Consider the following 17588-nt stretch of genomic DNA (forward strand, 5'->3'; position numbering starts at 1 on the left):
ACCCTTTAGTTGACTGGTTAGCGCAGTCACCTGTGGTGTGAGCAACCCCGGTTTGCATCCCGGCTGCGGTGGTTCCCGGCTGCCCCCTGAATTTTCTACAATATTTAAATTGAAAACATCCATCCAGTCCAAGAATTCAGTGCGTAAGCGTCACATGCCCCCGGTGTGGGAAGCAAGAACATATAGCCCAAGTCAGCAGAGCGGTGCTCCCAGATTCCAATATGGCCTGGGTCTGCCAACCCCAGCCTATGACCCCTGAAAAGGGGAACCCACCTCACTCAGCACAGCCTTTAAACGCCTAGAGCCCATGGTAACCAGAGCAACCATGGGGCAAGCAGCAACACCCCCCACTGCAGGTTATGAATATGTGTGATGGAGGAGAGGACACCCCCTTGGTGGGTCCCAGGTATGAGGGGGAGGTGGAAGTCAATGGAGTAAAGTGCAGGGCTCTCAGGTAACCAGTATCACTCACAGATACTGGCAGAACCACCCCATGCTCCAGAAACAAAGGCTAAGAGCCTCTAAAATACCCATAGAGGGCACAGCAGGTCAGAGTGCATCCTACTATGGTGTCCTGCACATTAACTTGAAAGTGCTGGGTAAAGAGTTCAAGACTTTTCCAGCATTTATTGTCCTTGATTCTGAGTATCGTTCCTCTCTGCTTGTGGGAACCAATGTCATTCATGCCCCCAGGAGCCACCTCCAAACAGCCTATGGCCAGCAGTTCCACCTCCAAACAGCCTATGGCCAGCAGTTCCTTCACCGGGTCAAGGAAAGCTATCTGGAGTGGTACACTGCCCTACTGGAGATTGGGAGCGCTGAACATAGTGAAACGGATGACATGATGTCCCCGGCTGTGTACACTGGCTGTAAGATATGCATTCCTGGGGGGAAAGAGATGGATCTAAGGTGTAGCATCAACATTGGCCCACAAAGAAAGACTTGCACAGCCCTGATTGAAGGCCACCCTTCCCTGAAGCTCCCTCAAGACTTTTTAGTTGTCAAAGCTCTTGATGTAAAGTGAGGCTGTGCCCTTGTCAGAGTGATGAACCTGCCCCAGCATGCTATTATGATCAAGCCACATACACATCTGGCCAATGCTTTCCTGGTGGACAATGTTGTGGAATTTTTGAACAACAAGCAGGGCGGACATCAAAATCGTGGGAGTGGAGAGGCATTCCTGAGTCTGGATCCAGTGGTGGCAAGTGGCGGGGTGGACCTAAGGGAGGCGGCAGTGGAGAATGAACACCAATGCTCCCTCCTTAAAGAGCTTGTGGAGAGGAATGCGTGTTCTCCCAGCATCCCACGGACTATGGCCACACAAAAACAGTGCAAGATGACATCACTAAGGTTATGCGTGACTACAGAAAGGTGAACTCCTGTTGCACAAGAGACTAATTTCCCCTGCCCAGAATAGAGGCGGTGCTGGGGCAAACAAAACACATATCCACAGTTGACCTCACGTCTCATTACTGGCAGGTAGAAGTGGCAGAGCACAACAAGGACAAAACAACGTTCAACATTCTGATGGGGCTGTTCGAGGCAAACAGAACGCCCCTTGGGCTGCAGAATGCTCTGTCCACCTTTCAGGATCTGAACTTTACCCACCTCCTAATTTATCTAGATGACCTCATCATGTTCTCAAAAACCATTGACAAGCATCTGGAGAGGTTGCAGCTGATGTTTGATCGGCTTCTTGAAGCCGATCAAACATCAGCATCAACATGGCTTGAAGTTTAAGCCCTCCAAGTGCCAGCTCGCGAGAAAGGATGTTCAGTATTTTGGTCACTTGGTGTCCACGGAGGGGATCAGGACAGACCCGGAAAAGATCAACAAGGTTAAGGACTGGGTGAGACTCACAAATTGGAAAGAAGTTCCGCAGTTCTTCGGATTTGCTGGATATTACAGGTGGTGCATTAGTGGATACTCTGCCTTAGCTGCTCCTTTATACCGTCTAACCATTGGTGACTCCAGAAAGAAAAAGAGGGGGGGGGAGCCTGGGGCTTGACCCACCCTTTTTGTGGACTAATGAGTGTGAGGAGGCCTTTAGACCCTTAAAAGAAAGGCTGATGACCGCTCCAGTACTGCGCTATCCAGATTACGGCCTACCTTTTTGTGCTTCAGACTGATGCATCAGGGGAGGGGCTTGGCACTGTCTTGGCTCAAGTCCAGGGCAGAGCCAAGAGAGTCATAGCCTATCCCAGCAGAGGCTTGAGTCCAGCTGAGATGAAGTATCCTGCACACAAACTTGAGTTCCTCGCTCTGAAGTGGGCAGTGACAGACAAGTTCTATGGGCGTAGATTCTCAGTGCTGACAGACAATAAACCCCTGAAATATGTGATGTCTTTAGCAAAGCCAGATGCCACAGGCCAGCAGTGGGTGTCTCAACAGTCTGCATTCAACTTTGACATCCAGTATTGGAGGGGACGCAGCAATCCATGTCTTTTTGATGGTGGGAAGAAACCAGAGCACCCGGAGAAAACCCACACAGACATGGGGAGAACATGCAAACGCTGCACAGAATGGACCTGAGAGGGCCCGGGTTCGAACCCAGGACCCTCTTGATGTGAGGAAACAGTGCTAACCACTGGGCCACTGTGCTGCCAAATCCACAATGTAACTCCTTCTGACCTTCTCTATACTTCTCCATCAACATTCTCAAAGCAAACATCACATCTGTGGTGCTCTTTCCTGGCATGAAACCATACTGCTGCTCGCTGATCATCACCTCTCCTCTTAACCTAGCTTCTATTATTCTTTCCCATATCTTATATATCTACTACTACTACTTTCGGCTGCTCCCGTTAGGGGTCACCACAGCGGATCATCCATCTCCATTTCTTCCTGTTTTCTGCGTCTTCCTCTGTCACACCAGCCACCTGCATGTCTTCCCTCACCACATCCATAAACCTCCTCTTTGGCCTTCCTCTACTCCTCTTCCCTGGCAGCTCCATATTCAGTATCCTTCTCCCAATATACCCATTGTATTACATTACAGTCATTTAGCCAACGCTGTAAGACAATAAGAAAATAATAAGACAACATCGGGCGTGGTTGGAACAAACATGTAGCTGGGTTTCATAAAGAAGCCTGTGAAGCCTTTAAATCATGGGCTTTGGCAGGCAGACCCAGACATGAGCCTGAGTGTGAACACAAGAAGTTCACTAATGCAAGATACAAGTACGCCATTCGCTTCATCTGTAAAAATGAGCTAGCCATGAGGGCAGATTCCATGGCTAAGAAATAATCATGCTAATTTCTGGAAAGTGAGAGTTCTCACCATCTGTAAAACATCTCTACCATACACTGTTGATGGTACCGCCGGTACAGACAATATTGCTGAGTTATGGCGACAGCATTATAGTACCTTATTCTGTGTCCAGTGATCTGTAAAAAAGGTGGGCAACACTGAGAGTGATGATTCAATGGTGATCATGTCACATGAGGTGTACCAAGCTATACACAAGCTGTCTGTTAACAAGGCAAGTGGCTTAGATCATGTTACTGCTGAACACCTTAAATATGCCAGTGTGAGGATATCCCCTCTCGTTGCTACTTCCTACAGTCACTCCTCTGTTAGGAATCTTGGTGTGATGTTTGACAGCTCTTTTAACTTTGATATACAAATAAGCTCAGTAGTCAAAACAAGTTTTTTCCAATTATGACTTCTGGGAAAAGTGAAGGCCTATCTCCCTCCAAATGATTTTGAAAGAGTAATTCATATTTTTATTACCTCTCGTTTGGATTATTGCAACTCACTGTATGTTTGTGTAGCTCAGTCGTCGCTTCGCTGCCTGCAGCTTGTACAAAATGCAGCTGCTCGCCTGCTGACAGGAAAGAAACGACATGATCACATCATGCCTGCACAGGCCTCCCTTCATTGGCTTCCTGTCTGTTTTAGGATCCAGTTTAAGATTTTATTACTTGTTTTCCACTCTTTAAATGGTGTCCTATACTAGACTTTATCACATCAGTATAGCTGTAAAAATAATAACGAGGCAAGAGACGAGCACCGTACGTTTTCAACTCCTTTCTTTTTATCTCACTTCTTCATCACCCTCAGCACCGTACTACACTCAGCAACAATCATTAGGCTACTGCGCCCTCTGGTGGCGTGGTGGTATTGCAACGCATGAACAATGAATGAAGCGACTACACAACATATTCCCCCTCTACATCAGTAGTACAATAACTCAAGTGCTATCAGCATCAACACAACTTCCCACAATAGAAATGTTATAATAACCATCAACCACAATAACCATCAACCGCAGTTCCACTGTAATATTACTGTAAATAAAATATAGCAGGAAATCTTGAACCTGTAATCCCAAAAATGTTAATCAGTGTAACATAGGCACTTTCAATCACAAGGCACTGAAATCACAGTAACCTGGTATCAATCAAAATCAGTGCAAAACAAACATTTCTTTTTTACCTTAGTCACAGCATTGTTTTTTTCACATTTTAGTATCAACAGTATTTCTTTTCCCTATTTTCAGATCCACTTATTCTCTCCTCATTTCTCACCGTCCATTGGACTAACTAGTGTTCATAGTCCTTAAGCCAAGCAGGCTCCTTTCTTACTCTCACAGGTCTGTCCATGACCCCAGTGCCAACTGGTTGTTGGGGCGGCTCAGGTTGTCGGGCCGACTCCGGCACTGGAGCAGGGTTGGCAACTGGCTCTGGATCGGATTCCCTGTTTGTTCCGCTTTCAGGGACCAGAGAGAGGTGGGCAGCATTCCACGTACACCCATCCTCTAGCACATAAGCACTCGAACCAGCTTTGCGTATCACTTGGGTAGGTCTCTAAAACTTAGTCCCTTTTTCACATGGAAAGGGTTCCTCACTCTGACTAGGCTTCCCTCTTTGATCTTAGGCCTACGTGCTCCCCTTTTCTTGTCAGTGTAGGTTTTCGATGCCTCCTGTTTGGCAGCAACCCGACTGCGTAGTTGTTCCTCCGACAGTGGGTCAGGTTTTCGTGCTGGGCCAATGCTCACTTTGGTGCGCATCAGTCGGTTGTACATGAGTTCATACGGTGACACCCCGGTGGTGCCATCTGGGGTAGCACGGTAGGTGGACAAGAAATCCTGTACGTATGGCTTCCATGGCCTTCTCTCCTGCTCGGCAGAGAGTAGTGTTTCTTTGAGAACGTGGTTCCAGCGCTCCACGGCTCCATTCGCTTGTGGATAGTAAAGAGACACTCTACTGTGTTTATTGTCTCTCGCTGCAAGGTAGTCTGCAAACTCGGTAGAGGTGAATTGTGTTCCATTGTCACTCACCAGTTCGATAGGATTTCCAAACCGGGAGAACACAGCAGACAGGAAGGTAGTGATTGCAGCGGTAGTGATAGTTGAAGTGAAAGCGACCTCTGGCCACTTTGTGTAGTAGTCAGTCGGCGTCACAGCAAAGCGACAGTCCCAAGTAGCTGACTCGAACGGTCCCACTATGTCTATCCCCACTTTCTGCCATGGGGCATCCGGGAGTGGGATGGGCTGGAGAGGAGCAGAATGCGTCTTGGCACTTTTATCATTCATCTGGCACGATCCACATGAGCGGATAGTCTCCTGCACACACGTGTCCATACCGGGCCACCAGTATAAGTCCCGCAGCCTCTGTTTGGTGCGGACCACCCCTTGGTGTGTCTCGTGTGCCAAGTCCACCAGCTGCTTCCGTAGGGCAACTGGCACAAGTCGTCGGTGAGGCCCCCTGTAAATAATCACATCCTGTATTGACAGTTAATTTCTCGTGGCGAAGTATGGTTTGAGCTCGTCTGGTAAGGACTTAGCTGTCTTAGGCCAGCCCCTGTTTATCTGTGCTCTAAGAGCTGTGAGCTCAGGGCACGCCTCACATGCCTCCGTAAAGTCTTTTACTGAAAGAGCTTTCAGTTCTGTGTCCAACAGAGCAACAAGCTCCGGCTCGGTCATTGGCTCTGTATCCTCGTCTGCAGGGAGGGGCAACCGGGAAAAGCTGTAGGCCGCCTGGTTTTGTGAGCCAGGACGGTACTCCACGTCGTATGTAAAGCACAGTAGTCTCGCAGACCAACGCGCAATACGCATCCCTGCGCGGCCCAGGCCTTTTGTTGCAAGTAGTGTGGTCAAAGCCTGGTGGTCCTCGCATAGTGTAAACCTAGTACCCCATAAGAAGGTCCTCCATTTTTCAGCGGCCCACACGCAGGCCAACGCCTCCTTTTCAACAATGGAGTACTTGCGTTCAGCGGGGTTAAGTGTGCGTGAGGCACATGCAACTGTACCTTCTGTCCCATCCGGGTGTAGTTGTGTCAGTACGGCCGCCAAGCCATAATCGGATGCGTCCGTAGACACGTAGGTGGGGAGGCTGGGGTCGAAGACGGACAGCACTGGGCTGTTTACAATACGGTCCTTCACCGCCTCGAAGCTCTCCTGAGCTGCTGAAGTCCACTGAAATGTGTCCTCACGCAGATATGCTCGCATAGGCTCCACGAGCGACGCGTAGTTGTTTACGAACTTCTGGTACCACGCCGTGAGCCCTAGAAATGAGCGAAGTGTTGTAGCATCACTTGGCACTGGAGTCTCTGTAATGGCTCTGACGTGCTCGGTGAGTGGCTGCAGGCCCTGGGCAGAGATCCTGTGCCCAAGGAACCGCAGGCTGGACCGGTTAAACTGGCATTTTTCCTCGTTTAGTTGGAGGCCGGCGCCCTTGATAGCGGCGAGCACCTCCTGCAGGTTGCAGTCGTGGTCCTCCTTGACCTTGCCATACACTATGACATCGTCCAAGTAGTACTGGACCCCCTTGAGGCCTTTAAGTACGAGCGACATCATCTTGGAGAAAGCACTTGGGGAGGAGCACAGCCCGTATGGGACCCGTTTGAACCTGAAAAGTCCGTCGTGCGTTATGAATGCGGTTAAGTTCCGGCTTTCTGGCGCTAAAAGGACTTGATGATATGCGTTTGCGAGATCTATGGAAGAATATACAGTAGCACTGCTCATCTCGGAGAACAAGTCATCCACGTGTGGAAGTGGGTAACTGTCCATCACTATAGCCTTGTTAGGCTCACGTAAGTCCACGCACAGTCTCACCGCACCGTTCTTCCGTCGCGTGACCACGATGGGTGAAACCCATGGAGATGCATCAATCCACTCTGTCACGTCCATTTCTAACAGTCTCTCAAGTTCCGTGGAGACAGCTTGTCTCACGGAGAGGGGAAGTCTCCTCAGCTTCTGTTGGACGGGCTGTACTGCTTCATTGCCCTCCTTCGCTCTAACACGGTGGACAAAACCCTTGGCTAAGCCCAGTTTCACTGGTCCAGTTTTAACCTCTGTCACTGGAACCGCAGTTGAGAGCACAGTATTATTCACTATAGAAAGTCTCAGTGCCCTGAATAAGTCCATCCCCAAGACAGAGGTACCTGTCTTTTTCACAATGTATAGTGTAGCCGGAACTGTAGTATCTTCGTGCTGCACTGTAGCTGATAAACAGCCTATTACTGGGATGTCTGACTTTGTATATGACACTAACTTAACCTCTGGTTCTGTCAGGGGCCCATTGCTGAAATGCTCTCTGTAGACGTGTTCAGGAATGATGGACACAGCGGCGCCCGTATCCACCACTAGCGCTACTGGGCAAGAAGTTGACTTGGCATTAATAGTCACTTCACATGATATTTTCTGGGCTGGTTGGGTTGCATTAATTCCCAGCACTTGCACAACAACTTCACCTACTTTTTTGGTAGACTTTTCACCTGACCTTTCAGAAGATTTACAAACTTTGGCAAAATGACCTACTTTATTGCATTTTCGACAAGTCATCTTCAGGGCAGGGCAGTCTGGAGCATTTGCAATTTGAGTAGACGACCCACACCTAAAACAGCATCTATCCTGTCTTGGAGTGGCGTTTGCAGGCTCTGCAGAGCGGTTGTATTTCCCTTTATTTTTGAATGGACGTTTAGGCTTCGCCGTTACAGCTTGCACGGGAACCTGGGACTCTGAACCTAGCGTGCGCGCATACCCGATGGCAGCTTCCGCCTGGCATGCAATCTGGAGTGTTCTTTCAAGTGTCAAATTTGCATCTGCTTGTCCTAGCAGTCTCTCGCGTATCTTTGCACAATGGATATGCTCGATGATCTGGTCACGTGTATCATTTCGTCTCTACTGTTGTCAAACCCACATGTTGTGGCAAGCTCGCGCAGCGCGGCAACGTCCTCTGTAATGGACTCCTGCGGTCTCTGTATTCTCTGTCTGAACTTATGACGTTCCACCACAACATTAATGGCTGGGTTGAAGTGTGCACGCAGTGCCATCATCGCTTCTTCGTAAGTCCTACCTGCATTTGCAAGTGTATAAAACACACGCTGGCCCTCTGTACCCAGACCATGTAAAAGAGGTGCACGTAACCTCGTGTCTGGCCAGTCATCACCATCCGCATCAATGGCTAGCAGATAGTTCTCGAACATCCTAGCCCACATGTCGAACGGAATTGTAGGTTGTCCGGCACACGGCAGAAATAAAGCAGGTACGGGCACAGCTGCAGTCGCCATTTCTCGTCGCTAATTTGTCCTATACTAGACTTTATCACATTAGTATAGCTGTAAAATAATGAGGCAAGAGACGAGCACCGTACGTTTTCAACTCCTTTCTTTTTATCTCACTTCTTCATCACCCTCAGCACCGTACTACACTCAGCAACAATCATTAGGCTACTGCGCCCTCTGGTGGCGTGGTGGTATTGCAATGCATGAACAATGAATGAACCGACTACACAACAAATGGGCCGGCACCATCTTATTAATCTGAGCTAATTCATCATCATACACCAGTCAGGGTACTCAGGTCAACAAACCAGATGTTAGGAACATCCCAGATCCCGTTGGCCAAATCCAGGCTTAAGAATGAATAGGGGTGACAGAATCTCTGCAGCAGCTGCCCCTGGTCTCTGGAGCAACTTACCAGTACACATAAGATCTGCCCCTGGTCTCTGGAGCAACTTACCAGTACACATAAGATCTGCCCCTGATCTCTGGAGCAACTTACCACTACACATAAGATCTGCCCCTGATCTCTGGAGCAACTTACCAGTACACATAAGATCTGCCCCTGATCTCTGGAGCAACTTACCAGTACACATAAGATCTGCCCCTGGGCTCTGGAGCAACTTACCAGTACACATAAGATCTGCCCCTGGTCTCTGGAGCAACTTACCAGTATACATAAGATCTGCCCCTGGTCTCTGGAGCAACTCACCAGTACACATAAGATCTGCCCCTGATCACTGGAGCAACTTACCAGTACACATACGATCTGCCCCTGATCTCTAGATAAACTTACCAGTACACATAAGATCTGCCCCTGATCTCTAGAGCAACTTACCAGTACACATAAGATCTGCCCCTGATCTCTGGAGCAACTTACCACTACACATAAGATCTGCTCCTTATCTCTGCAAAAACTTATCAGTACACATAAGATCTGCTCCTGATCTCTGGAAAAACTTACCAGTACACATAAGATCTGCTCCTGGTCTCTGGAGCAACTTACCAGTACACATAAGATCTGCCCCTGGTCTCTGGAGCAACTTACCAGTACACATAAGATCTGCCCCTGGTCTCTGGAGCAACTTACCAGTACACATAAGATCGGCCCCTGATCTCTGGAGCAACTTACCACTACACATAAGATCTGCCCCTGATCTCTGGAAAAACTTACCAGTACACATAAGATCTGCCCCTGGTCTCTGGAGCAACTTACCAGTACACATAAGATCTGCCCCTGATCTCTGGAGCAACTTACCACTACACATAAGATCTGCCCCTGATCTCTGGAAAAACTTAACCAGTACACATAAGATCTGCCCCTGGTCTCTGGAGCAACTTACCAGTACACATAAGATCTGCCCCTGGTCTCTGGAGTAACTTACCAGTACACATAAGATCTGCCCCTGATCTCTGGAGCAACTTAACAGTACACATAAGATCTGCCCCTGGTCTCTGGAGCAACTTACCAGTACACATAAGATCTGCCCCTGATCTCTGGAGCAACTTACCACTACACATAAGATCTGCCCCTGATCTCTGGAGCAACTTACCAGTACACATAAGATCTGCCCCTGGTCTCTGGAGCAACTTACCACTACACATAAGATCTGCCCCTGGTCTCTGGAGCAACTTACCAGTACACATAAGATCTGCCCCTGGTCTCTGGAGCAACTTACCAGTACACATAAGATCTGCCCCTGATCACTGGAGCAACTTACCAGTACACATAAGATCTGCCCCTGATCTCTAGAGCAACTTACCAGTACACATAAGATCTGCCCCTGATCTCTGGAGCAACTTACCACTACACATAAGATCTGCCCCTGATCTCTGGAAAAACTTACCAGTACACATAAGATCTGCCCCTGGTCTCTGGAGCAACTTACCACTACACATAAGATCTGCCCCTGGTCTCTGGAGCAACTTACCAGTACACATAAGATCCAACCCTGATCTCTGGAGCAACTTACCACTACACATAAGATCTGCTCCTGGTCTCTGGAGCAACTTACCAGAACACATAAGATCAGCTCCTGGTCTCTGGAGCAACTTACAAGTACATAAGATCTGCTCAGACACTGGAGACTTTTAAATTTTAGTTAAAGACCTACCTCTTCGCGCTGGCATTCAATTCAAGTTGAGCTTGACACTGTGATTTTACTGTGGTAATATAATTTTTAGCTTATGTTTTATTGTTTATATTTTATATTCTTTATTTTATTATGTTTTCTTTACATGTATTTTTATATTCATATGTGTCACTGATTTTATATTGTATTTTAAGCTTGTGCAGGACTTTGGTTCAACTGTGGTTGTTTTAAATGTGCTATATAAATAAATGTGACTTGACTTGTTTTACTGGCTTTATGGTCCATGGCTTGTTACTAGACTCAGTGTTGTCTGTATTGCTAGTGTCAGTCATTAAGGACAGAGCTAGTAAAGTATGCAGCCTAGAGAACTACAGGCCTGTAGCTCTAGCCAGAATACCGCAAACATTCCTAGAAAGAATCCTGCTGGATAGCAAGAGTTTATCAATTCAACAGATAACCAGTTTGGTTTTAAAGCTAAACATGGCACTCACTTATGTATATATGCCTTACAGTATATTATTAACACATACAGAGGTCAAAACTCTGACTTATGTATATATGTCTTACAGTATATTATTAACACATACAGAGACCAAAACTCTGTCTTATGTATATATGTCTTACAGTAAATTATTATCACATACAGAGACCAAAACTCTGTCTTATGTACACTACCGTTCAAAAGTTTGGGATCACATTGAAATGTCCATATTTTTGAAGGAAAAGCACTGTACTTTTCAATGAAGATAACTTTAAACTAGTCTTAACTTTAAAGAAATACACTCTATACATTGCTAATGTGGTAAATGACTATTCTAGCTGCAAATGTCTGGTTTTTGGTGCAATATCTACATAGGTGTATAGAGGCCCATTTCAAGCAACTATCACTCCAGTGTTCTAATGGTACAATGTGTTTGCTCATTGGCTCAGAAGGCTAATTGATGATTAGAAAACCCTTGTGCAATCATGTTCACACATCTGAAAACAGTTTAGCTCGGTACAGAAGCTACAAAACTGACCTTCCTTTGAGCAGATTGAGTTTCTGGAGCATCACATTTGTGGGGTCAATTAAACGCTCAAAATGGCCAGAAAAAGAGAACTTTCATCTGAAACTCGACAGTCTATTCTTGTTCTTAGAAATGAAGGCTATTCCATGCGAGAAATTGCTAAGAAATTGAAGATTTCCTACACCGGTGTGTACTACTCCCTTCAGAGGACAGCACAAACAGGCTCTAACCAGAGTAGAAAAAGAAGTGGGAGGCCGCGTTGCACAACTGAGCAAGAAGATAAGTACATTAGAGTCTCTAGTTTGAGAAACAGACGCCTCACAGGTCCCCAACTGGCATCTTCATTAAATAGTACCCGCAAAACACCAGTGTCAACATCTACAGTGAAGAGGCGGCTGCGGGATTCTGGGCTTCAGGGCAGAGTGGCAAAGAAAAAGCCATATCTGAGACTGACCAATAAAAGAAAAAGATTAAGATGGGCAAAAGAACACAGACATTGGACAGAGGAAGACTGGAAAAAAGTGTTGTGGACGGATGAATCCAAGTTTGAGGTGTTTGGATCACAAAGAAGAACGTTTGTGAGACGCAGAACAAATGAAAAGATGCTGGAAGAATGCCTGACGCCATCTGTTAAGCATGGTGGAGGTAATGTGATGGTCTGGGGTTGCGTTGGTGCTGGTAAGGTGGGAGATTTGTACAGGGTAAAAGGGATTCTGAATAAGGAAGGCTATCACTCCATTTTGCAACGCCATGCCATACCCAGTGGACAGCGCTTGATTGGAGCCAATTTCATCCTACAACAGGACAATGACCCTAAACACACCTCCAAATTGTGCAAGAACTATTTAGAGCAGAAGCAGGCAGCTGGTATTCTATCGGTAATGGAGTGGCCAGCGCAGTCACCAGATCTGAACCCCATTGAGCTGTTGTGGGAGCAGCTTGACCGTATGGTACGCAAGAAGTGCCCATCCAACCAATCCAACTTGTGGGAGCTGCTTCTGGAAGCGTGGGGTGCAATTTCTCCAGATTACCTCAACAAATTAACAGCTAGAATGCCAAAGGTCTGCAATGCTGTAATTGCTGCAAATGGAGGATTCTTTGACGAAAGCAAAGTTTGATGTAAAAAAAATCTTATTTCAAATACAAATCATTATTTCTAACCTTGTCAATGTCTTGACTCTATTTTCTATTCATTTCACAACATATGGTGGTGAATAAGTGTGACTTTCCATGGAAAACACAAAATTGTTTGGGTGATCCCAAACTTTTGAACGGTAGTGTATATGTCTTACAGTATATTATTAACACATAGAGGTCAAAACTCTGACTTATGTATATATGCCTTACAGTATATTATTAACACATACAGACACAAAAACTCTGACTTATGTATATATGTCTTACAGTATATTATTAACACATACAGAGGTCAAAACTCTGACTTATGTATATATGTCTTACAGTATATTATTAACAAATACACAAACCAAAACTCTGGTTTATGTATATATGTCTTACAGTAAATTATTATCACATACACAGACCAAAACTCACCGGTTCTTATGTATATATGTCTTACAGTAAATTATTAACACATACACAGACCAAAACTCTGTCTTATGTATATATGTCTTACAGTAAATTATTATCACATACACAGACCAAAACTCACCGGTTCTTATGTATATATGTCTTACAGTAAATTATTAACACATACAGACACAAAAACTCTGACTTATGTATATATGTCTTACAGTATATTATTAACACATACAGAGGTCAAAACTCTGACTTATGTATATATGTCTTACAGTAAATTATTATCACATACACAGACCAAAACTCACCGGTTCTTATGTATATATGTCTTACAGTAAATTATTAACACATACACAGACCAAAACTCTGTCTTATGTATATATGTCTTACAGTAAATTATTATCACATACACAGACCAAAACTCACCGGTTCTTATGTATATATGTCTTACAGTAAATTATTAACACATACACAGACCAAAACTCTGTCTTATGTATATATGTCTTACAGTAAATTATTATCACATACAGAGACCAAAACTCTGTCTTATGTATATATGTCTTACAGTAAATTATTAACACAGAGACCAAAACTCTGACTTATGTATATATGTCTTACAGTAAATTATTATCACATACAGAGACCAAAACTCTGTCTTATGTATATATGTCTTACAGTAAATTATTAACACATACAGAGACCAAAACTCTGTCTTATGTATATATGTCTTACAGTAAATTATTAACACATACAGAGACCAAAACTCTGTCTTATGTATATATGTCTTACAGTAAATTATTAACACAGAGACCAAAACTCTGTCTTATGTATATATGTCTTACAGTAAATTATTAACACAGAGACCAAAACTCTGTCTTATGTATATATGTCTTACAGTAAATTATTAACACATACAGAGACCAAAACTCTGTCTTATGTATATATGTCTTACAGTAAATTATTAACACAGAGACCAAAACTCTGTCTTATGTATATATGTCTTACAGTAAATTATTAACACAGAGACCAAAACTCTGACTTATGTATATATGTCTTACAGTAAATTATTATCACATACACAGACCAAAACTCACCGGTTCTTATGTGTTTTATTGATGCTTCTAAAACTTTTGATCGTGTTAATCACAGAAAGTTGTTTGTTAGATTGAGACAAAGAGGGGTGCCTAAATACACTGTGAGAATCCTGGCTTATTGGTATGCCCACCACACCATGCAAGTGAAATGGGGTAATAGTGTTTCAGCCCCATTTGGGGTTAGCAATGGTGTCAGGCAAGGGGGAATTCTGCCTCCAGTTTTCTACAATTTAAGTATTGATGATTTGTCCAAGCAATTGAAAGACTAACACTGATGCATGATGGGTAATACCTTGGTGAACCATATTATGTGTGGAGATGACTTTGTCCTCCTTAGTCGCTGTAGCACTGGTCTCCAGCAGCTCCTTGATATATATGTTGTGTGTATGGTGTGCAGCATGATATCAAATATAATGCTAGCAAGAGTGTTGTAGAACCAGAGGGCAATGATCTAAAACTTCTTGATTTTAAATTGTCTGACAATAATCTTGGGGTGTGTATAAGGTGAAATGTCTTGGGCACTATGTTACTGAACAAATGACAGATGATGATGGTATTTATAGGCAGTGCTGCCTGACGTCTGCACAAGTACACACTCTGTCACGCAAGTTTGGTGTTCAGTTAGTGTGAAGATGTATCTGTTCAGAGCATATTGTACAACACTCTATACTGCCCACATGTAGTCAAACTACATATTGTACAGCACTTTATACTGCCCCCTGTGGTCAAACTACATATTGTACAACACTCTATACTGCCCACATGTAGTCAAACTACATATTGTACAGCACTTTATACTGCCCCCTGTGGTCAAACTACATATTGTACACCACTTTATACTGCACCCCTGTGGTCAAACTACATATTGTACACCACTTTATACTGCACCCCTGTAGTCAAACTACATATTGTACACCACTTTATACTGCCCCCTGTGGTCACACTACACATTGTACACCACTTTATACTGCCCCCTGTGGTCACACTGTAAAAAAGCAAGCTTACAGAGGCTTCGAATGGCTTATAATGATGCTATGAGAATACTAGTAAAAGAGCTAGATGGTGTAGTGCAAGTGAAATGTTTGTGGCTGCAGGAGTCAGTACCTTCCAGGCTCTTCTAAGAAATCTCATGTATAAATGTATTTGCCGGCTCAGTGACTCTGATAATGGAATCATCAAGGGTTTAACTAATACAAGATTCAGTGCCACACGCTACCAGTCCCGGCAGTGGGACCACTGGTATACCTGCCTTCTGATAAGACACTGACTTGTTCCTTTTATATTATTTCATTGCGTTCACATGTTGTCTAGGGTTTATGTATTACCTATGGTTCTGATCTTTTATGGCTTTATTTGGTTTTTACCTTGTCTTTGTTATGGACCCTGGCTCTGTAATAAAGAGTTGAGTTGACTTGCAGTAAAGTCTGATGGGCCAACAGAAATGGAGCGGTATCGGTCAGATTCATGAATCTGTAAGATAGCTGTAAAAAAATTCTGTTTACCTTACTGAATGATTTCAGTTCGAATTCAATAATTATAAAAACACAAACAACAAATTCAAAGAGGCTATAAAGAACTCACCTTTACCTTACCTTACCAGTGCCACAGGTCTCCAAACCATACAACATAGCTGGTCTCACAACCATCTTGTAAACCTTCCCTTTAACTCTTGCTGGTACCCTTCTGTCACTCTTCTCCACCCACTCCACCCTGCCTGCACTCTCTTCTTCACCTCTCTTCTGCACTCCCCGTTAATTTGGACAGTTGACCCCAAGTATTTAAACTCATACACCTTCATCACCTCCACTCCTTGCATCCTCATCAGTCCACTGTCCTCCCTTTCATTCACACATATGTATTCCGTCTTGCTCCAACTGACTTGCATTCCTCTTCTCTCCAGTGCATACCTCCACCTCTCCTCCACCTGCACCATACTCTTGCTACAGATCACAATTTCATCTGCAAACATCATCGTCCACGGAGACTCCTGTCTGATCTTGTCCGTCAACCTGTCCATCACCATTGCAAACAAGAAAGGGCTCAGAGCCGATCCTTGATGTAATCCCACCTCCACCTTGAACCCATCTGTCATTCCAACCACACACCTCACCATTGTCACACTTCCCTCATACATATCCTGCACCACTCCTACATACTTCTCTGCAACTCCTGACTTCCTCATACAATACCACACCTCCTCTCTCGGCACTCTGTCGTATGCTTTCTCTAAATCTACAAAGACACAATGTAACTCCTTCTGGCCTCCTCTATACTTCTCAATCAACATTCTCAAAGCAAACATCACATCTGTGGTGCTCTTTCCTGGCATGAAACCATACTGCTGCTGCTGATCATCACCTCTCCTCTTAACCTAGCTCAGAAAACTATCCAACTATCAGTTTCCAATCGTTTTCGGTCGTTATGTCACTGTATTGCTTATAAGGGTGGGGACACCTGCAGTCACTGTATTGTTTATAAGGGTGGGGACACCTGCAGTCACTGTATTGTTTATAAGGGTGGGGACACCTGCAGTCACTGTATTGTTTATAAGGGTGGGGACACCTGCAGTCACTGTATTGTTTATAAGGGTGGGGTACCTGCAGTCATTTGAGACTGAAGAGGTCATTTAGATGATGATGAAACGTTTCTGTCAATAAACGTTGTGTCCACATGAACTGATTCAACTTTCTTTGACCATCAGGTCCTGTGTATTTGAAAACAAACAGCTGAATTCAAACAAAACTTCAACACTGGTCACACACAGTCGGATAGCACATGCACACACACGCACGTGTGTACACAAGCCAACACACATTGAAAGTAAATTCACCAGATCTTGTCACGCCGAGGGCAGGAATGGAGGACCCAAATGCACGACTCAGAGACAGACTGGGCCTGAACAATGCTTCAATAAAACAAAAGAACTTACAGACAGCAGGGAAGGCTCGAAACAGGACGTGGCGCATCTGGCGACCAAGAGTCCATATGTGTGTATGTGTGTGTGACAATCCAACAAGGACCCAGGGCAACCAGGGGGAATATACACGTAGGGGGGCCAATCAGGGAGATTGGGCGAAGGACTGCGCAGGAACAGAACAGCCAATCGGAGAAAGGGGAACAGGTGAGTGAAGCAGGGGCAATCAGGTAAATGGGGCAATCAGGGTTACTCAGGCAAATGGGGTGCAGGTGAACCAAAACACCAATCGGGATGAGGAACAAGTGAGCCTTCATGGCCCAGACCACACAACCATGACAGATCTGGGCTGAATTTGATTACAGAATAGGTTATTTTCTCTTCAGATGATCTGACGGCTGATTAGACAGTCTGGCTTTAAAATGACCTCTACAG

Source organism: Lampris incognitus, chromosome 15 (assembly GCF_029633865.1).
Source record: "Lampris incognitus isolate fLamInc1 chromosome 15, fLamInc1.hap2, whole genome shotgun sequence".
Taxonomy (NCBI): domain Eukaryota; kingdom Metazoa; phylum Chordata; class Actinopteri; order Lampriformes; family Lampridae; genus Lampris; species Lampris incognitus.